Here is a 22515-nt window from a genome sequence, read left to right on the forward strand (position 1 = left end):
AGGGGTTTTGTAATTCTACTGAGGGTGGGGGTTGATCAGGAAAAAATAAGAAAAACAGGACATTTGAAGGACATCATAGGATGAGGTCACTAAATTGGCAAGGAGGGTTAATAGAAGCTGAAGGGAAGGGAAGGGTGGATGGGAGGATAAGGAAAAGGAAGGGCATTCCAGGTGGAAGGAACAGCATGAGCAAAGGCATGGAAGTGAAAATTCATATTGTGTTTAGGGAACTAATGAGTGATCTTGCCCAGGCCAGACCCTCCCTGCAGGAGGACGCCAAGGCCGAAGGATGGAGGACTAGGGTTCTCACCACTTCCCCTGAGAGCTCAGAAAGTCCGCAGTGGGCGGGAGCCTGAGCAGGTGTAGAACGGGGGACTATTTCTAGATTTCTTTGTTATTGTTAGAAGGAGGCTCCAAATATTAGCTTTCAAACCAGTCCGTGCTCCTTCCCATTTTCATCTCTCTTTCCATATTGCCTGCATCATCTGTTGCTTTTACTCACTATTATCAGTTATTTTCTGAGTGTGCAAGCTCTCTCTGGGACCAGTCTGTCAGATGCACATCATGTCTCATTGCTCTTGCCCTGGGACTCCTTCCTGACTGCCGCCTGCCCAGTTCCAGCCTCTTGTCCTGGGCTGGCCACACAGGTGGTAGCCATCACTGTTGCATAAGTCACACAAGGGTGCAGGTTTGAAAGCCATCTTTTCTCCCTGTTGCTCCTGAAACTTTTTCTTGTCATACCTGTAACTGTCTCGTCTTGATGTTTATGGGGATGATTAAATGCTCATTTCCTCCCTTCCCTCACTTGATGAGTCTCTGTCAAAGACAGACTCTCATGCACCAGAGTCTCCCCGACAGAGCTTGAGTGAATATGGGGAGAGGGGCTTCCTTTATTGAGCATCTACTGTATGCCAGTTTCTTGATATTGGCAATGTACTTCTTTATTTTCATCAGTTCTCATTTAAGCTTCATAATCCTTTCCGAGATGCATTCTCCTCCCCATTTTACAGCTGTGAAAACTGAGGCTCAGGGGAGTTAAGTGGTTAGTAAGTGTCAGAGGCAGGACCCACACGCAGACTGTCTTGATCCAGGCCTTAGGAGCTGATGCTCTCCTGCTGCCACCCCCGTGGCAATCACGGAGCCATACGCAGGGTAGATGGTGGTTGTTACTGATGCCCTAGCAGGTCGGCTCCTTGGCTTGGGGAAGACTTGTTCTCACAGCTGCCAGGGGAGTGTGTGGCTTGACTGATCTCCTGACTTCCTGGAACCACAGGCCACACCCTCCCCACCTGGGGCTCGCTGGGCCCTGCGGGAGTCCCCAGAAGCACTGCTGAAAAGTCAGAATGAGGCAGACATGGGGCTTAGGCTGAGCCAAAGCCTCATTCTGAAGTGTAGGAAAAGCAGAGGGTTTTGTCACTGGGGGAAAATGAGTCAGTGCGCTTGAGGCCGTGCGGCCTCTTGAAGTTGTTTGTTGGACAGGATGGCCAGAGGGGCAGAGGCCTGTCCTTGGTATGCTCTGAATACTGTGATGTTCCTGGCACTGAGTAAGACGTGGTTGTACACAGAGCTGCGGAAGCTAAAGGGCCCACGGATGCATGAATGAAATGACTGCATGTAGTGGGGCACAAGCCGGGACAGTCTGTACCAAATGCTGGAGGTTCACAGAGAAGGAAGCAGCCAATGACACCTGGGGGACCAGGGGGGCTTTCACAAGGGAAGTGGCCTCTGAGCTGACCTGGAATGCTGAATCGGCAGCCGACTGAGCAATAGGAGTGAGGGGAACAGTACAGGGAATTGCATGTGCAAAATGCACTCAGCAGGTTCGGAAACAGTGAGCAGTTCTGTATGGTGGGAGCATGGGGATGGTGCAGAGATGGGGAGGCTTGGGTAGGTGAACCGAGGCTGTTGAAAGAGGCACTAATAGACAGGGCAATTTAACAGGGCAGGGACCCACTTGAACTTGTCTTAGAGTTCCGCCTGCAGTGTTCTTTGCCAAGCTTGGGGAACGGACTGGAGGAGAGGAAGTTCAGGCGGACCGGGGAGAAGGCTGCTGTTACTGGGGGACGATGGCGGCCTGGACTGGGAGAGCAGAGATGGGGAAGGGGTTCTGGCTCAGGCTTGGGATGATGGGTGCCCCCATTAGTGAAGGTAAACAATATGGGGGGAGCAGGATTCTGGGTCACAATATGGGGACTAAGTAACAGTTGCTACTGTCGATTGAGCACCTACTAGGTGCTGGGTACTCTATCAAGGGCTTTATGCAGTTTCTTGTCAAATCTTCGCAGCAGCCCTTTGAGATGAAGAAGTCACAGTCAGTGACATCATGTAAACATGCTCAAGGTCACATAATAAGTGGAGCTGAGATCCGAAGCCAGGTCCGTGTGACTCCAAGGCCCATGCTGTTACCCACAGCATCAGATTAAGGATGAAGGGAGTGCCTGGCTGAGTTAGGAAGCCAGAAACACAGCCCTCAGGCTGGGGAGCGAGGCTGGGGCTGAATCCACTGGGATCCCAGAAGGTGATCTCTATAAACTGAGAGCATCCCTCGGTCTCTGTCCCTCGAGAAAGATGGCTGCCTCTGTGAGAAGGGAAGACTGATGTAACAGATCTATCGAGAGAGCACCTGCCACACACACACATACACACAAATGGTAAACCAACACAAAGCATCTGAGTCCAGGAAATCATAGCCATGGGGGACAGGAAGGTGGAGAGGGGGTGGCTGGTAAGTAAGCACAAGACCCAAACATAAATTACCTGGAGGGCCTACAGGCTGGATTGCTCAGCCCCACATCGAAAGCTCTCCCAAGAATGCTGTGGCAGTCCCCAGCTCCTTAGGAACCGTGATGTGTTCCAAAACTGTATCTGTAATTTGGTTGTTAGGAGTTGGAAACGAAATTTCAGAGACAGCCTCCTAGATGACAGATCAGATGCCAAGCATCTCCCCTGTTCCAATCTCTTTTAGCCTGTGAAGTCTCTACAGCGTGATGTTGGCTTCACAGCAGAACCAAGCCCAGTGTGTGTGTGTGTGTGTGTGTGTGTGTGTGTGTGTGTGTGTGTGTGTGGTGTTTCCATGGAAACAAGCATTCAGCAATCTAGCCTGGGACACCTGGACCACATTCTCCCTGAATTGTAGCCCCAGAAGTAGCATGAATCTTATCTCTCACCTTGTGTGCCCTCGCACCCCCCACCCGTCACCCTGCCCCAAGCTTGGCAAACAGTGCCGTAGCATTTAGCAAGTTGCACTGGGGTGATGTTTACCTGCCAGTCTCCATCCTTGGACAGAGCTCCTAGAACACAGGTTTGTGTGTTGCACGTTCCCAGAACAGGGAAGGAGCCTGATTCATGTTTGAGGAACGAAGGAATGTGGGAAAGCCCCCAGGGCCAAGCTCTGGGAATTTCTCAAGACCTGGCCCAGTTATACGCAGGGGAAGGGCTGAAGCACCTGGCACCACCTGCCTTCTCACCTGGGGCCCATCCAGCTGCAGGGTGGGAAAGGTGCTCGGGACCCCAGGATAAGGGTGGTGGCTTGCGGAGTGGAGTTGGGCTCGGGCCACTAGCCTTGAAGCAGGGCTGCCTGCCCCCATCCTGTGTCCCTGAGCTCTGAGGCTGAGTCCTGAAGACTTTCCAGCCTCTGGTGAGAAATGGCACCAGAATTGGGGCGGGGGCTGAGTCTCAAGGTGGGGACAGGTAGCTTTGGTTGTAGGAGGAGCTGAGTGGAGGCTTCCTGGCCAACACTCCTGACTGGGAGGCTGGCCACAGCTGGATGGAGCATGTGGCCTGAGGGGTAAAAAGCAGGGTATTTGGAAGATTCTGGGGAACCCAGGGTGACTGTATCTGGCACAATGAAGGCACTTGATAAAATGCCCTTTTCTCATCCCTTCCCTTTCCCTTGTCTCTGGCCAGTTGAGACTGTGTGTTTGGGGGCTGGGCTGGGAATATCTCAGGCCGCCTAGATGGGGCTGCATGAGAGTTTGCCAAGAGAAAGGAGGGGAAAGACGAATCCCAAACCACAGAAAGTTGGAGCAAAGGAGTGGTCGAAGGAAAGAGCCCTGGCAGGGCAGCCATCACAGGCAGGCACCTTGGCCCAGCTTCCCGAGCATCCAGTCCAGTCTCACTGAGAACCTGTCTTCCACCCCAGCCCCTGGCCAGGGCCTCTGGAACTGAAGCTACAGCTCTCAGTTGGATCGTTCTGACCCTCCTATGGCTAGTTTGTCTTTCCGTTTGGCTCCCAGGATCATTCAAACTTAACAAACATTTGTAAACTTCTTAGTCCTGGCAGAAGAAGAACTAAGATGGAAAGTTCCTGGCAGCTCCCAATCTGAAAAGAAGGAAGGTTTCTCCCAGCTGACTGCAACTTGGGGTGATGGGCGCATCTCTAAAGGCAGAAAGCATTGAGCTGCCTGTGGCCTCACAGGAGGGTGACTAAATCCATTGGGAGGTTCCCAGTGGGGCAGGACCACCCCTCAACACCAGGGGAGGGCACTCATCCTGGGACAGGAACCAGGCTGTCATCTGAGCTTTTGTGCAAATGACAAAATGTCACCCTTCCAGGCCTATGAATTATAACTAGACACCTACTTGCTCCCACCTGGAGCTGCTCCCAGCCAGGAACAGTAAGCAGAGCAGAGAGGGCTGGACAGTAGTGGAGTAAGGGGCAGGGGCCTATCTTGGTTGCCCTAATCAAGAGACAGACCTATGTCAAGGGCAGGCTTGATTTAGGGTGTGAAGGACAGCAGGAGGGGTAGAGACGGTATTTCAGAAAAGGAGAGTCTTTGCAAAGACCCCAAGAAGTGAAAGCTGTTGGAAGGCTGGGGGGAGTGCTGGCAGTGGGCTGAGCTGCCGGAGATGAAGCAGGTCAGTGGCCTGGCATGCCAGATCAGGGAGTGCAGTCCTTCTCTCTGGGGCTTTGTCAGAAAGGGAATGACCCAATTAGAGCTGGGATTGAGCTCTGGGAGCTGATGGAAGATGAGGGAGACTGGGGCAGTGGTGATCAGCAGAACAGCCAGGAGCCTTGGCAACTGGCCAGTGGGTGTGCAATTGTGTAGGTGAGTGTGCAGACCCAGTAGGTGTCCAGCTGTAACCACACCTCCCTTCACTCCCTGCAAGCCCTGGAGCGGTGGTTTCCTCCCCCAGGCACCTAGGAATGTGGCTCCCCTTTGGAAGCTGGGGCTCCTCCACTGAAGCTGGTGGTCTGGGAAGGGTTGGTTTGCTCCAACTTTTGAGGGAGGGTGGAGGCTCTGCCAGAAACTGTTGTGTGGAGAAGGCACAGAAATCCCCAGGGCCACTAGCCCTGTCCCCTGGGCCTAGATGGCCTCTAGTCAGAGGGAGCCCACTCCCTGTGACAGGCAGGGCCTTGAACTTGAGGTCATCACTTTGGAACCAGAGGAAGCCTGGGGCCTCCAAGGCCTTTTTGGCAGCCCTGGTCAGCTGAATGGTCAGTCACTCTGTGAGTCCTTGAACATCTGTGACCTGGAGAGGGAGTGCCTCCTGCAGTTGGCACCCTGGACACTTAGCTTGCCTCACTCTAGTCCTGACTTTGGCCCCGGTCCCCATAACCTCCTGAGACTGTTCCTGGCCAGCAGAGACCAGGCCTGAAGTCAGCCAGACCCACGGTCAGCCCTGGTTCAGCAGAGAGTTGACCTCGAGGGCGTCACCTGACAAGTCTGCGCCACAGGGTGCCTGTGTCTGTGAGCTACAGATCCTGGTGAGGTCTCCAGGCCTTGGCCATTCTGCTCCCTCGGGAAGCAGGCAGCAGGGCTGAGTGGGGAACTGGCCCACTTGCGCTGGGGACTGACCAAAGGGTGAACCAATGTGACTCAGGTCCCAAACCCTGGGATTTGGTAGCTTCTGGGAAAGTCAGGCCATTGGGAAGCCCCGGGGTGCCCCCACCCCCACCCCAAGGCTGGAGCCCAGGGAACCCGGGCCAGGCCCGCCCCGCCCAGCGCCCATTAAGGCGTATTCCCGCCTTAGGAGGCGCGGACTTCCCGGAGCAGGGCTGGCACTCGGGAGCAAGGCGGGGTGCGTGCCCTTTGAGGGCGACGATGGACTCCCGCCTGGCCGGGTGCCCCCGAGGCGGGGGCCCGAGCGGCGGGGCCCCGAGCGGCAGAACCCCGGCGGCGGCGACCGGGGCTTCCCTGACTGCCCTTCCCGGAGGGCCCGGGAGGAAATGACAGCGCGGGAGCCGGGGCGGGCGCCGAGGGAGGGGCGGCGCCCGGAGTGACACAGCCTGTCACCGCAGAGGCCGCCGCGCAGACCCTCCCCGCGGCCGCCGGGAGCCGGGGATTCCCCAGACGCAGACCCTTCCCGGGGGCAGCCCGCCCTCCTACCCGCCGGGACTCGGCTGCGCGGGGACCCCAAGCGGCGGGCAGCGAGGTCGGGCACGCGGGGCCGAGCTGGCTGGAGAGGCGGCCCGGGCGGCCGCCGGGGTCCCCCGGGCTCGGCGACAGGAAACTGGGGAGTGAATGGAAAGAAGTGGGTGGTCCGGCCCCTGCGACTTCCCCTGACATCACTGCCCAAATAAGGAGCTTCCAAGCGGCCGCGGGGCGGCCCGGAGCCGCGCCCGCCGCCGGCGCCCGCCCGCCAGCCCGCCCCGCGCCCACCCCGCGCCGCGTGGGCCGCCAGCGAGAGCCCCGGGCACCGCCGGGCGGAGCCGAGCCGGGCGGAGCCGAGTGAGCGGGCGCTGCCGAGCCGCGCGGAGGCCGGGCGCACAGCCCAGCGCAGCCCAGCGCAGCCCAGACCAGCCCGGCGCAGCCCAGCCCAGAGCCGCGGAGCCACGGCAGCCCGCAGGTAAGCAGTGAGCGCCCGCGCCCTGCGCCCCGCCGCGGCCTGGCAGCCCGGAGTCCCGCACCTACAAGCGCACCGGCAGCCCGGTTGGCCGGCGGCCAGGGCACCAGCGGGAGCGGGGCCCGTGAGAGAGGGTTGGGCGCGAGAGCGCGTGCAGGAGCGCGTCGGGCCAACTCCGGGACCTCCGGGACTCCTCCACAGCCCGGGGTTGCCTGGTGCACACGTTCTCCGCCCGCGTTTCCCAGACGCTACTTCTGTCACCACCCTGGGGTGACACCAGCGTTCCCGCGTTCACACTTCTCCCGTACACTGACGCCTGGCACAGCCCTACTCGCCCCTCCGGGCCTGGAACAGACCCGCACCCCGCCCCGCCTCTCGAGCCGCATCCTGGCGGACACGGTGGGACACAGCACCCCGGTGGGAACTGCTGAATGGCTTTGGCAGCCCTGGCCACGCTTACCCCTGGAGGCAGTGGTGGTTTGACTGTCCCAGCCGACCAGCCATGGGCTCCTTGGGCTTACTGGGAGGGAGTTAAACTAGCGTTGCTCTGGCTCTTCCCACCCCTCTTGAAGAGTGGTACCTGGTAAGGTGGTACAGCCGAGGGGGCTGTACCTGGCATGGTCAAGAGGGCGTGTCGACTGGCAGGAAGCTATCCTGGCCTCACAGCCTTTTCCAGAGTGGTGCCCATCCTTGGGCATTTCTCTGAGCACTCTCCCCTTCCCTATCGATCGATGCATGGTGCCTAGGTTCCAGACAGCAGTGGTGGCGACTGCAGAACAGGTGCAGGTGTGTAAGCCTCGGCATCTATCTGGCAGGCGGCTCTGTGAAGTGGCTACAGTTGTTCTTCTATAAAATATAGAATGTATTTATTGACGGTCTGATCGAGGACATAGGAGAGAATGATAAAGGCAAGTTATGGGTCCATCACTTAATGGCTGGGAGCAGATTCCTTGATTTCTTTCAGGCTGCATTTTATCATCTGAAAAATGGGGCTGAAGGTCCTCAGAGGAATGTTGTCACGGAGAATTAAGATCTTATAAGTGAAAATGTTCTGTAAATATAAAGCCCTGTGCACGTGCCAGTTACTGTGGTTTGGATGATTTTGGTCTAGTATTTGCCAGGGCTCTGCTGTGTGACCTAGGGAGACTGAACACCATTTCTCTTCTGTCGTCTGCAAGAAAGGGGGCGTTAATAAGTGTCCCATATGCCTGCTAGCAGAGTCCCCAAAGTGGGTTCTGTGGAACATTAGTTCTGAAAGCTGTGCTACAAGTAAGCTTTCCTTTCCTAGTAAGTCTAGCACATTCTGCAAGCTCTCTATAACCCTTCTGGCCAATCAGTCCAGACTGGCAAATTAAAGTCTCTGAGAAGTACTACAATAAAAGAATCTGTTTAACTTTGTCAGACCCAGCTCTTCCCTTCCCTGTAGCCCTTTTCAAGTTACACATGCTTGCTCCCTCCCCAAGGAAACAGTGCCTCTGGAGCTTCTCATAGACATGATGTGGCGTTGTCCACTCGTCTAAGTTCTAGTTGCCTTCTTGGGTGAAGAGTAAGTAGAAGCCCAGAGGAGGTGAACGCCTTATCTGAGATCACAGCTAAACAATAGCCCAACATCACCCAGTAGTTAGTGGTAAAACAGGGACCAGAACCCAGAGTCTTCATGCAGTGTTTTCATCCCACTCAGTTACATCCAGAAGTTGACAGCTCTCTTCTGGAACCAGTCTTGCTGCTTTATGTGGACACTCTGCAGGATATGTTTGACAAACATAAAGACTTAAGTGAATTCAGTAATCATCAGGTACCTACTAGGTGTCAGTTGTTTGAGGGGCTTTAACATGTAAAGTTCTACCAGACATGGGCGCTGTGGTAATGGTACCAGTGTCATCTCACACACACACATACACACACACACAAGCACTCCTACACACTCACACATCCACTTCCAAACACAAACCCTTCTCTCCCTCCGCTCTCTCCCACGCTCACACACTCGACCCTCTATACTCATTCACACATATGCCCCTACACACGCACACACACACCTACATCTGCTCACACACATGCAGTCACCTGCTTCTATATGTGTACATGCCCACTCCTGTACAACTCTCACACACATATCCATCCTGTTGTACTATAGGCTGCAGCCAGGAGGCGCTCATGGCAATAGGCATGTCCCCTTGTCCTCATGTCCCCAGAGCTGGAGGGGGCGGGGTACCTGGCCCCAGCTCCCCAAGATGAGTATTGAACATGTGGGAATCCCTGGCGGGGCCAGTATGATGTTTACATTTCCCCAGTGTTTTCCTGATTCTCCCATTTTCTGCCATACTTACCCCCCCCACCCCACCTTTTTTTTCTTTTTCTTTTGGTCCAGCTTTTGTTCGGTCACACATGATGTGGCTGAAACAGCCCTGGCTTCTATTGTGTCGTTTGTTTTCATCAACTGTCAAAGCTCTGTTAGGGCAAGGACTTTGTCTCATTAGTTGGATTGGAATCCCCAGCTTCTAGCAGAATGCCTGGCACAGAGGAGCCGTTCAATAAGCATTTATTGAATGAGTGAGTGAGCAAGTGACTCCTGACTGCTAGAATGGCCGTGACCCAGGCCAGCATCCAGAGGGATTCACTCAACATGTTTGCTGAAGTGTCTGCTGGGACCTAGGCACCTTTCTGGGGATTAAGGCAATGAAAATGACTTAATTCTCTGATCACGGAGTTTGCATTCCAGTGGGAAGGGAGAGAGAATGAATAGTAATGGATGGATAATGCTCAATGGTGATGCACACTGTGAAGAAACTTGAACAAGGCAGCGGGATGGAGAGTGTCAGAGAGGAATGGGGGAAGGTAAAGATGGGGCCCCGGGTATCCTCTCAGAGGAGCTGAAAATTTATCCTGAGACTTGAATAGTGAAAAAGTGATAGCCATGCCAAGATTTGGGAAAAGAGTATTCCATGCAGAAGACAGCAGGTACAAAGTCCCCACAGCGTGAAGGAGCTAGACCGAGGGTGACACTTGCAGCCACTGCTGATTCTCTTACCAGTGCCCTTTGAAGAGGGCAACTGCTGGTATCTGGTATGGGACCTGACTGTCTTTGTGGTTCAATCACAAGAGCCAAACTGAGTGCATCCTGGGCTCTGGGGTGTGGGGCTGCCTCTACTACCTCAGAGGGCTGCCTCCCTTCTGGTCCATCCCCCACATATAAATGAGGAGAGGATTGGGCTCCTAGGGCCCCTCCTTGCTCTGCCATAATAGGATCTGATGCTCTGTGTGAAGGAGGTCCACAACCATTCAGGTGGTCCATCTGGAGGGATCGTGAATTAGTTGCGCCGCTTCCATTATTAATAACCATGATGTCATACCTCTGTGTGGTTCCTGATGGGCTGCAGAGCACTCTCTCCTATTATCCGTTCACTCTGTGGACTGGTCTGCCAAGTGGGGGAGGGTTAAGAAGGGGGGATGGTGGCGGTGAGTGAAGAGACCTCAGACACCGGCACATGCTGCTGCGGGCTCATCCAAGCTGCTTCACCCCTGAATCCTTGCTTTCTCAGGTGCAGGGCAGGACATGGGAGAGCCTACCTCCTGAGGCCCTGGGGGTGTGAAGTGAGAACCAGCATGTCAGGGCCTGACACGTCATTGTAGGCACTTAGTAGCTGTTGGTTCCCATTTTACAGATGAGGAACTCAGTGCTAAGAGCGCTGTGGCTTTGCTGGTCCACTCCTGTGTCTTGTCTTCCCACCCCAGAGCTCTGAGTAACTGTTTTGTTGAACTGATTTGCCTAAGGTTGCACAGCTAGTCAAGGACAGAGCTAGGACTCAAACCCAGGACTTTGGGCTCTCAAGTCCTTTTCATAAACATCATGCTGTGTGGGAATAACTGTCATGGTTAATAAAGACAGACTTTCACAGCCCATCTCCCTGTCTGTGGACGATCAGAATTACTGTTGCTTTGTTGAGAATCCTAGGATTGTAAGGTCTCAGGTTCTGAGGCATGGTATCCTTGGTAAACCATCAAATGAATATCTTAAGAAACATGTTGGAACCTTCTGGAAGAAGGTGTAGGTGTGAGAGAATGACCTCCTGAGAACTGAGAGCAGTGGTTTAACCAAGGGTGTCCTTTGCTGTCTCCTGAGGGCTTTTAACAGAAGAGCTTCAAGTTCAACCCCAACTGTCTGATTCAGAGCTTCTAGGAGTGGCATCTGGGTATGTGGAGAAGCCCCTGGTGCTAGAAGTTCAGCCTGGGGGTAAGAAGCCCAGCTAGCTGGATGCCAGGGAAGTCTGGCAGGCCCTCTGTCTGCCTCCAGTTTCAATGTATCCTTAGCTGTGGCTCTAACCTCCTTGTCCTGAGCGCACACAAGCCACATGGGCAGAACATGAGCTCTGGGGCCCCCAGACCTGAGTTTGTATCTCCTGCTTTCTAACATGTACCTTGGCCAAGTTCCTTTACCTCTCGCAAGCCTCAGTTTCCTCGTCTGTATTATGGGAATGCTCACCCTTCCTTACAGAGTGGCTGGATGGATTACAGAAGACCATCTATGCCAGATATCTTATGAGATAGCTGAGGCTGACATGTAGCAGGGGAATAGTAAAAACAGCTTCAGTTATTATAAAAAATGAATTATAATAATAAAAACAACTGTAGTATTTTTGAATTGGTTGCTACTAAAGGGTTCAATAAAACCGATTGGACCAATTTGCACCAAACACCGGACTTTTAAGAAGAGGATACATATCATGTTGTAAACATCAGTTCTTGGGCCAAAGAATGACCAGTTCCACAGCCTTCCCGCACCTCTTCATTGCACAGTTCCAGCTCTGGTAGGGAGCTGAGGGCTGAATGGGGACCGCGGCCAGCATCACTACCCACGCCTCACAGATCCATGGGCTCAGCGAGGGGGACGTGAGGCTTGGAGGGAGGCCAGTGTTAATTTCAAGCCGTGCTCACCTGCACCAGCCTGGTCTCATGTTCCTGAGGCCACTGTGTGGGGCAGTTCTGGGGCAAGCACATGGCTTGGGGGAGTCATAGGAAGTTATGCTTCTAACCTACTTTGTCATTCATTCATTTATTCATCAACAGCCTGTTGAGTCCTTCCAGGGGCTCAGCATGGAGCTAAGCACTAGGAGAGCACCTGCCTCCTCACGAAGCTCTGAGTCTAACAGATCCAGCCTCTCCCTAGCCAAGTGGCCATAGACAAGTTGCATTTCCTCACCAGATCTCAGTTTCCCCATCTCCAGATGGGTGTGTTCTGGCTACTTTACCAGAGGAATATCTTGGCGTTTGAAGGACCCACTCCTCTCTGGAGTGCTGGTGAAGTTTTAAGGTCTTTATTAGAGTGGGTGAGCAGAGAACAGGGCTTCGGAACCAGGAGGGACCCACTCTGCAGCTGGCTTTGCCGTATACTTGTCATGTGATTTGCTGCATTTTTCAACTTCTCTGTGTTTCCTTTTCCTCACTTATCTAATGTGGTTCTGACACCTTTGTCGCAGGGCACTATGAGTGTGAGATGAGATGAGATGATGGTAAAGAGTACCTACCTGGCTGTTAATCAATGTGGCCCCCATTTCCTTTCTGTTCTGGCTCTCCTGTCCTGTCCTGTGCTTTGCTGCTTTTGGAAAGTGACCTCCACCCATCGCTGCCCAAATTCATCAGGTCCCCAGGAATGGGCAGGAGGCGTGGAGGCAGACTGCCAGCTTGGTGCTCAAGGAAATAAGCACATGCCCCTTGGTGAAAGATGGGCACGGGGATGTGGTTCCAGCCCAAGAGGAATCAGGACCAGCATGCCGAGCCAAGAGATGTGGGTTCTGTCCTGGACCTGCTACTAGGTCACTGTATATCATTTGCTAGTTCCCTCCCCTCTCTGCATTTCAGTATCCTCACTGAGGCCAGTCTGCCAGACCTCCTGGCATCTTCCTGCCCTGAGAAGCCTGTGAGCCTTTGATGTGCAAGTGCTGAGTAGCCTCAGTAATGGAGTGGGCCCCAACTGGGGTGTGGGGGTTTCACCGGCTTTTTCTAGCCTGGGCTCTGCTGGAATTGATTGTTGTGGAGAAGCCAGCAGACAGACTGTGGATGAGGAAGAGACTGTGGTTTCTAATTGGCAGAGCTGCTCATGGGAGAGGAGGCAGGTGAAGAGACGTTAATGGCATGATATTAAATTAAAAGAAGAGCATTACTCTTCTTTTTTTTTCCTTAAAGAAGACCCAGAAGGCTCAAAGCCACCTGCTTCCCGAATAGCTTTCCTCTCATTTGAATTCAACAGTATGTTTGGATAGGAAGTGTTTGTTTTCAGATGATCAGGATGGAGGCATGAAGTTGCAGAGTGACACTGAACATCCAGTCATCTACCAAATATCTGTTGAACATTTCCTAAGTATCAGTCACTGTTCTAGGCACAGGGATGCAGCAGTGACCAAAACAGACAACAGGCAGTGCTCCCCTGGAGCTTATAGACTAGCAGAGGGAGACATCCTGTGAATAGAGGCGCACGTAAATGTAATATGTCAAATGGGGTAAGTGCCGTAGAGGAGAAAAAAGTAGGGTAAGAAGTTAGAGAATGCCAGGGGGAGGGTTCAGGGGGCTTGTGTATGTCACATGGTCAGGGAAATTATCACTAATCAGGCGACATTTGGGCAGAGCCCTGAAAGAAGTGCAGAAGTGAACAGACTAACTGAGACAGAATTTCCTTTCTGCGGTACCTGAGCGCCTATGGAAAGATCTCATTTGAGGCTGAAACTGTCAGCTCAGCCAGGCAGCTCAGACTCTGGGCTATCCTGCTTTCGATACAGGATACCAAGTCTAATTTATGATGGGCATTACACCGGCGTTAATGGTAGTAATAGTGAGCAGGGTAGGGTTATCGGTGAATTGGACTTTGAACCTTCAAAACGCCTGTCCACATAGACGGTCTTATTCAGCCCTCTCACAAGTAGAAGGTATCATCTCCATGATGCAGATGTGGAATCTGAGAACTCTATGCATGGAGTGACTAGCCCAGGACCAGATCCCAAGTGAGGGGCAGAGTGGACACTCAAAGCCAGACTCTGCTGCCCATCAGATCTGCGTTTCTCCTTGCAGGACAGTGGGGCACCCAGCATAGCACCCTCCATGCAGGAGAGGATGATGTTTATTTTTTTAAAACAAAAATAAACCCATAGACTAAGAGGTACGACGACTGAATGCAATATGGGATCCTGCATTGGATCCTGGAACAGAAAATGGACATTACTAGAAAAACTGGTAAAATATGAATAATGTTTGTAGGTTTAGTTAATAATAATGTATGGGTATCAATTTCCATTTGCCCCGTGTACCTTAGTTTTGTAAGATGTTAACTTTAAAGGAGGCTGGGTGAAGGGTATATGGGAACTCTCTTCTATGTTTTCAATTTCTCTGTCAATGTAAGACTATTCCAAAGGGAAAAATTTATCTAAAAATAACTGAATAAATCAAATACACTCCGACTCACTGGCCTCTTCAAGGTCACTGATAAGAGCCATAAAGGTCATCAAGTGATTGAATCCCACCTGCTACAAGGCACCCCAAGCATGCTGCCTAGAGTTGCCCATGTGAGAAGCAGCAAGATTATAAACCAATGCTGGTAACCACACTAGAGGAGGAGTGTACTCTGGGCGGTGTCTCCCCTGGAGGCTGCCCCTAAGTGAACTTCTCATAGATCATATGACTTATATTGTAGGCTATACCAAGTATGCCCTTTACATGTGATGCAAACTCACCACCTCACATTGTAACTCAACTTGATGCTATAGCAGACAGAAGGAAACCAGTTCTATTTGTAGGGCTGCATCATGTGACTCGGAATCGTAGTGACTAATGGCTGTGAAGGAGTCGTGTGCGGTAGTGAGAACAGAAGCAGAGAGGGAGGTGTAACGGTGATCTGGTTTTTTTCTCATGGTAGAAAACACCAGGGCCAGGGGACGGGGTCTCCTGGAGTAAAGGAAAGAGATGAGGGTCAAGGGCTTCCTTGACGTGATTCCCCATTCACAAAGCAAGTGGGCTGGCTTAGGTGAGTCTCCTGGGACCCTCTCGCTGAATACCTCTGAGTCCAGAGCAAGGGATTAACCCAGGTTCACTGTGCAAATGCCTGAGAGTTAAAGTTTAGCCTGTCTGGGTGACCTGGTCTCCTAATGGTGTCCAGAGGGCTTGTGCCACTCCACACGTCACCTTGGCATGTGGACATTTAGTGTCACCCTGAAATGTAGGATTGGCAAAAGATGCTCAGATGGACAGGACACCATCACCATGAGTCTCTTAGAAAGCATTTAATGTTTAAAAGAGTAGGGCAGCTGCTCCCTCATAGACTCTTTATTTTAAGCAGGCTCTGATCTTGTGAAATAAAGAAGTCTGGCATTCCCTGGTGTGTTCTCTAGAACACAAGTGCTGTGGGATGGAAAGACATGATACAAGGAGAAAATAAAAGTGCAATAGCAAAGTACACAGGCCCTTATACTGCAGGACTTCTGAGTCTTTAGTATGTGAAAGAGCATTGGAAATCTCCCGAAAGTGTGTGGAAGTGTGTGTGTGTAGAGGTGGACATTGTGTACAGTTTTCCAAGCTTGATTGATCAGAGAACTCATATATATATAATATATATATATGTATTAGCAATAGGTTTTGTGTGTGAGTGTCTGTGTGTAAGGAATAGCTGAACTGGAGTTCTATACAAAAACATTCTGGAAAACACTAAAGTTATCTGAGGTCAAAGCTGGAAAAAAACATAACGACTGCTAAATTGTGACTCTGAGACTTGTTTCTGCATGTTAGTTTTAGCAAGTCTGTTTCCCACATTTTTCCTATTTTGTTAACTCAGTTTCTCTCTTCTCAGAAGAAAAGTGGCAAATGGCATGCAAATGACCCTTCCCCCTCCACTGTGTGTTGTGTCCATGGGAGACAGAAGTGTTGCGTGTGTTTGCTGAGGTGAGGATAACCAAGCCATGTGACAACTCGGGAGGTCTCCAACCCAGAAACCCACACGCGACATTGGTGTTTGGGGAGCTGAAAAAGAACCTCATTAAAGGTGCCACTGAAGCCCCCAGTTATGCCTCTGTCAGGTGTGGCTTTCACATGAGGGATCCCCGGCACTTCCAGGTACACAGGTGTGTTTATCACCCTGAAAGACGAGCACCTTCACTGCTCCCAGTGCCAGGCTGGTGGACGTGACCCCCTGGTGAGATCACTCTGTGATTAGGTGATGATTTATAGGTGATCAGATGATGATTTCTACATAGGCTGATTGTCACCCACTCCCTGGTGCCAGACTTTCTCACCCTAAGTTGCCCCCAGGGGAGAGTCCTGGGACCTGCCCGCCTGCCTTTGGAGCCCTTCACAGCCTGGGGCCCACCTCAGCCTTCATGTCCCCTGACTTTTACCCTCATGAGTAAATCCTGCCCCTACCCAAATCCTGCTCTTCATTTCTCAGGCATGTTTCCATGTCCCATCTCAGGTAGAGGGTCCAATTCCATTTTGTAATTGCCTCTCTCAGAAACTGAACTTCAGTGTCCTTACCTGGTATAGTAAATCAATATGCACTTAAAGACTCCACAAAGAAAGTAAAGGATAAATAACAGAAAGAGGGAAAATTTAAGAAGGAAATTTTCTTTCTCTATGAGTTAGATGAGGGGGGTACTTTTCAAATATCTCATTTGAGGATAAAATGGTTGGTTCAAGTAATCCCTCAGACTCTGGCCTGTCCCCCCTCGGACGTTCGTGACCTCAGACATCATTTGACGTCTCCGAGCCTCCCTTTCCTTGGTTGTAAACATGGACTGGCGCTACCACTCCCCTCTTGGGGTTTTGATTCAGTGCTGTGAAGCTTGCAGGGAGCCTAGAACAGTGCCCGGTGCATAGACAGCTTCGTGTTAGTTGTTATTCTTATTATGAGAATTCCATGAACCAACTGCAAAAACGGCTAATTGAAAAAAATGAGCAAATATGTAAACAGGTAGTTCAGAGAAGTGAAAATGGCTCATAAACATATGACTAATGCTCTAGCTACTAAAAACAAAGGGTTAGAATTAAAAATGCTTATAGATGGCAAACATGGGAAAAAATAAAGACAACCTAATGCTGGCAAGGGTCAAGGGGACTTGTGAGCTTCAATTGGCATCAATGAAAATGATACAGGCACAGACCTGCCCTGATCCTGAAATTCACCAGCTATGGAAACACAAATAACACAAAGATACATATATATATATACACACATACATATACATACACGCATATACACACACATTTAAATATACACATATATGTAGATGTCCCCTTATAGCGTTGTTTGCAGTAGAAAAAACTTGGAAATGACCTCAATGTCCAGCAGTGGCAATGCTTAAGAAAATTATGTAAATTCATACCAGGGAATACTTTACGGCCATTTAAAATCAAACAAATGAATCTATAGGTCCTGACGTGGGAGGACATTTATAACATATTCTTAACTGGAAAAAGGTTTCTGTGCAATATGTTTCATCTGATCCCATTTTTATACCGAGACAGCTAAACAATTATATACATGTGTGCACGTGTAGATATGTTTCTGTGTTCATGACAACAGCGTGGGAACATACCAGGGAACTGTTAGTGGTAGTTTCATCCGGGGAGTAGACATTGGGTGGGTAAGAGGGTGAAGGGGGACTGGGCCACATTTTACTTTATATACTCCTATATTTGCTAAAAAATTATTTTTAAACAAAGAAAACAAGAAAGAAAGCCCAAGAAAATGAAGAGCAAAGACTAATCTCTCAAGCCCAGGGTTACTGAGAAGATGAGATGAGGTCATGCTTGGCACATATCTAACAGGGTGCGTGATGCTTAGGAAGTACCCAGTAAACGCTTCAGTCCTCTTGCCCCTCCCTCTATAGGCTCTGTGCTACCCCTGCCCCTCCGAGTCCATCCCAGTGTCTTCCCCAGACCATGAGCTCAGTGGACATGCAATGGTGATCACAGCCTGGACAGCACACCGGGCACTGTGTGCACCACCGCAGTGCCTGCCCTCAAGAGGTCCTTGGTCCGGAGAACCCACCCTGCCTCATTTCCCAACAGTTCCCTGGGTCCTTTCTTCTTGGTCCCCTTGTAAATGGCTGCCATCCTTCACTGGTTGTTGCCGGCCACAGCTCCTGTCTCCCAGAAAGAGCCTCTCGCCACCTCGCAGCGTGGGGCTGGCTTTGTCACCAGCACATTCCAGGGGTGAATCTTATCCTTTGGGTCAGGTCTGCTCACTGATTTGTTTCTTTTCCGTTTCCGCTGGCGGCCAGGCTTTCCCACCCCTGGGTGTGTGATCTTTCTTGGGTCCCTTCCCCCCACTAGTTTCCACCTGGCTCTGATGAATTCCATCATGTCTGCTTAAAATCATTTTACTTCCAATTTGCTAATTTAATTCTAGTCTTACAGAATTTTGGCAACCCTGCCAAATTGGGTGCCAGATGCAGATTTAATGAGCATATTTTCAGTTCTTTCTTTCCTGTCTGCATGAAGATACTGAAGAGAACAGGATCTGGAACTAGTCCCCAGGGGCTCCCTGGAACACCCCTCCCTGTGTTTGACCCTGAGCCCCAGGGCAGGACCCTCCAGCCAGGTCTCTGTCTGACCGGAAGAGCTCACGTCTGCTCCTCAGGGACGTGAGCAGTTCTTGCATCATCCTCCCAGTCCTAGAAGCCTCAACCCAGTTCCCATCATTTGGACTTCACAGGAAGTGTATTTGGAGATAATTACTTATTTCCTCCAGCCCATGTCTCCCAGCAGCCATGTGCATCTCAACAGATGTTCAGGATTCGTTTATTTCGCAAATACATATTGAGCATTTTCTAGAGTGATTTCTCGAAATATGATCCATTGATGACTGCAGTGGAATTACAGCCCGGATGGAGGGTAGGGGAAATGCATATTCTTGAGCCCTCCCCACAGCTGTAGCATCGGACTGTGGGACAGGGTGGCGCCTGGGATTCCACCAGCCAGAGGATTCTTGTACCTCCAGCATTTCTACATGTGACCTCAGTTCAAACTCATACAGACCCCTTATGGAAACATTTTTTGTCTCCAAGAGTAAGATCAGAGAAGTCAAGTGGGTAGCTCGAGATACGCGGGGTTTCAAAGCTGAGACTTGGCTTGAGGCTTTCTGTTCTTAGTGTGGGGCTCTTGCCATCTCTCGTCACAGTGGCTCAGGGCCGAGGGCTGTTGTTTGAGATCCCGATCCGCTGCTCCTGACGGAGACGCAGCGTGCCTGTGCCTGCTTTAGAGCATCCACACACGCCCCACTTCACAGTCAGGGAAACGGGGACTCCGCGTTCTCCCTGCCAAGCCGTCAAGTCTGCAGGGCTGTGAAAGCAGGGGCCGGGACCCACACCACATCTGATTCTAAATTCTGTGCCAAGTGGTGCAAAGGGCTGGATGGAGGATAAATGGATATTCCCTCGAGGACCAGGAAAACAGGCGGAGCTCTCTGGCTTCAGCATGAGGGTCTGCCCTGTCACGCAGCAACTCACGTCTCTTCCTGAGCCTTGGGCTTGTCATCAGTACGGGATAGGCTTGGCCACAAACGGTGATTTCCAAACCTTTTAAATAGTGGCACCCCCCCACCCCACTTCTCAGTTTTCTGTGGCCCCAATAAAATCTTACACAGAATCACAGTATGTACAAAGAGGCAAAACTGGAGCGGCTCAGAGCTTTCCAGGGGGCAACTTGGAACATCTCATTCAGCGTTAGCTTGGGTCATCTGTTGCCTCCCCCGCCCGCCCCCTCCCCAACGTGACAGGTGGCTGTAGCCTAGCTTTGGGGTCTGGAACACCGGGCTCCAGTCTGGGCCCTACCTCTTTCTGGCTGTGGCCTTGACCAGTTGTTTCCCTTCTCTGAGTGTCAGTTTCTTCTCTGTAAGATGGAGATGACAGCAGTTAAGGTGATGTTAGGATGAATGAACTAGTGCATCCAAAATCCTTAGCGCAGCACCTCACATGTAGAAGGCATGGTGCCCTTGTTTTCCTCTGACAGGATAGGTTGTAAAACATGAGAAATTAACAGTCACGGCAGAGATTTCCCAGGGACACCATGTCATATGAGTGAGTGGTGTGGACAGTGAGGCCTGGGCATTTGTAGGTCTGTATGTTTCAGCCCCTGTAGAGGGTGAGAACTTTGAAGAAGAAAACTCTGGGAGGTGAGGGGTGGGGTTTGGACCAAGCTTCCAAGATGAGAGTCCCAGGGCAGGAATGCAGAGCAGGCTGGCAGGGCTCGCCCAGAGCAGAGGCAGGGTAGGGAACAGCTGGGCTTGTGCGAGTGGGCCTGTGGTCGTTTCCCTCTGTAGGCCTGGCTGCCACGGAGAAGGGCCCAGTCACATCTCGGACGCTCGAGGACGGGACAAGATCATAGCATCATGGGCTTCAAGCCCAAGGAGGTGCCCAGTGGATCCCAGTGCTGGTAGCCAGAGGTCAGAGAAGGAAAGGTTGGGACCTGCAGGGACCCACTGGAAACTCCCATGCCCATAGTGCCACAGGGACGCGGACAGTAAGTGTGAGAGAAAGTGGCACCGAGGAAGGGATGTTTTCCATCCCAGTGGGGCTATTTCTGGCTCTGCTCCGGCTCCTGCAGTCACTGTGGAAACTGCACGTGCCCGTTCCAGCATGGAAACATGACGAGTTTTTCAAGGGTGATGTACACTAAGTAGGCAGCCAGGAAGCTGCCGCTGCTGCTGCTGGCAGGGTGTGAGTGTGTGTCTGCCCGCCTCTCCCTCCCCACGCACCGCCACAGCCCCGTCTCCTCTCTCTGCCTGGGCTGCCTTTCTCCTGGAGTGATATTTAGGGGAGATGTGTTCCACACAGCATGGTAAGTAGGCAGAATAATGGCCTCCGAAAGCTGTTCACATCCTCATTCCTAGAACCTGTGGATCTATCACTTGACATGGCAGAGAAGAATTAAGATTGCAGATGGAACTATGGTTGCTAATCAGCTGACTTTAAAATAGGGAGATTATCCTGGATTAGCCATTTGAGCCCACTGCAATCACGAGGGCCCCCTTTTTTTTTTTTTAAGATTGAGCATCACTTTATTAAGATATAAATTATGTACAATACAATTCATCTATTTAAAGTGTACAGTTTGATGATTTTTAGTCTTCACAAGGGCCTTTAAATGTACAAGGGGAAGCAGGAGGGTCGGTGTCAAGGGTCTGATGTGAGGAAGTTTCCACTGCCACTGTTGGCTTTGAAGGTGGAGTAGGGGGCTGTGATCCCAGGAATGCTGGCAGCCTCTCAGAGCTGGAAATGGTGAGGAAATGAGTTCTCCCTGCAGCCTCCAGGAGAAACAGCCCTGCCAGCACCTTGACTATAGCCCAGTGACCCATCTCAGACTTCTGACCTCCAGAACCATGAGATCATACATTTGTGTGTTTTAAGCCACTGAGTTTGATGGTCACATGTTACGGCAGCAGAAGGCAGTATACCGGGGAGGCTGAGACTCCCTGGGGAGAGGTCCTCAGAGAGGAAAGTTGCAGACATGTTCTTTTGTTTTCCTAAGGTCTGATCATTCATTGCTTGTTGCCTCACTCTGGACACGGGTCCCCTCTGGCCAGCATGCTCAGTGGGAAAGTGACTATCCCCTTAGTAAGCAACCAGCTCTTTAGACCCCAGAGCAGGGTCTCCTGCAGGTACCCCGTGCAGACGCCCATCTCCTCAGTCTGGAATGCCACCCCATCTCCCTTCATAAGCCCTCTGGTTCCTCAGCGCCCCCTGTCCTGTCCCCTGTAAGTAACCTCTCCTTTCTCTGACACTCGGGGACCTTGCACTGTCTGTGTTGTAGCCACCAGCCTGCTGCCACCCCTCTTCCCACATCCATCCACCCCCCCAGCCACATTCCAGGGCATCGCCAGAACCTAGGGGAAGAATGGGTGACATCTGACAGTTGAAACCAGTGTGCCCCTGACTTGTAGGAACCATGTTCCGTGCTGTGTGCTAAAAGGGCCTGGACTTGAACACAGGGTGCGCGGGACTCAGTCCTGGCTGCGGCACCGGGTAACTCCAGCCCTGGGTAGGTCACTTTCCTCCTTCCTCGGGCACAGGCTGGAGGTAAACCAGTGATTGCTCCTCTCCCCACTGTGGTGCATGTCACCACCCTGCCTGAAGCGCTTTTCCCCTTTAGGTACTTCCCATATGCCCAAACCTGGGGAAACCTAGAGAAAATGTGGGTGAGGCGAATGAGGTGCCCAGGGTACAAAATTTAAGGAGGTCCTCACCCTCAGCATACCGCAGATGTGGTAGGGAAGTCTAACCCCACACTCCCTTAATAGATGAGGAAACTGAGGCCTTGAGAGTGGAAATGCCTTGCTCCAGGGCACGTGGGGAGCTGGTGGTAGAGCTGGGGCCAGAACACAGGTCTCTCACCTTCAGCTCCAGTAGGTCTGCTCTTCCAATTAAATGCACGAGTGAGTGGCTGAATGACTTTATTACTCCAACACATATTTGTGGAGTGCTTATTCTGTGTTAATAGTATGCCAGGGACAAACAGGGCCTGGTCCTCCCCTGAGAGTTTATGTTCTGTCAGGAAAGAATAAGTAATTAGGCAGTTAGCTCTTTAATTACAATGATAATGAATGCTATGCAGGGGACGGTCAAGTCACAGATTGTGAATGGTTGTGTAGGTTGTGCACTGCACAAATGCATGTAGTCCTACTGTGGGACCTCTGTTAAGGAGTTTACAGTGTGATTTGGAAGACGGGACCAGTATATCCTTAAAGTAACGGTA

General features: G+C 51.6%; 1 protein-coding gene across 6 annotated transcripts in view; it reads left to right on the forward strand.

Annotated features, from left to right (window-relative positions):
• HIVEP3 (HIVEP zinc finger 3) overlaps positions 1-22515 on the forward strand; it is a 454010-nt gene that overhangs the window by 321734 nt on the left and 109761 nt on the right. The window contains exon 1 of one of the 6 annotated variants that reach the window (XM_074376697.1): positions 5946-6789. The exons of the other annotated variants lie outside the window; for them this stretch is intronic. The gene's annotated coding sequence lies outside the window, so the exon portion shown is untranslated. Of the gene's footprint in view, positions 1-5945; positions 6790-22515 lie in introns of those variants that run through there. 6 annotated transcript variants of the gene reach the window in all.

Source organism: Camelus bactrianus, chromosome 13 (assembly GCF_048773025.1).
Source record: "Camelus bactrianus isolate YW-2024 breed Bactrian camel chromosome 13, ASM4877302v1, whole genome shotgun sequence".
Taxonomy (NCBI): domain Eukaryota; kingdom Metazoa; phylum Chordata; class Mammalia; order Artiodactyla; family Camelidae; genus Camelus; species Camelus bactrianus.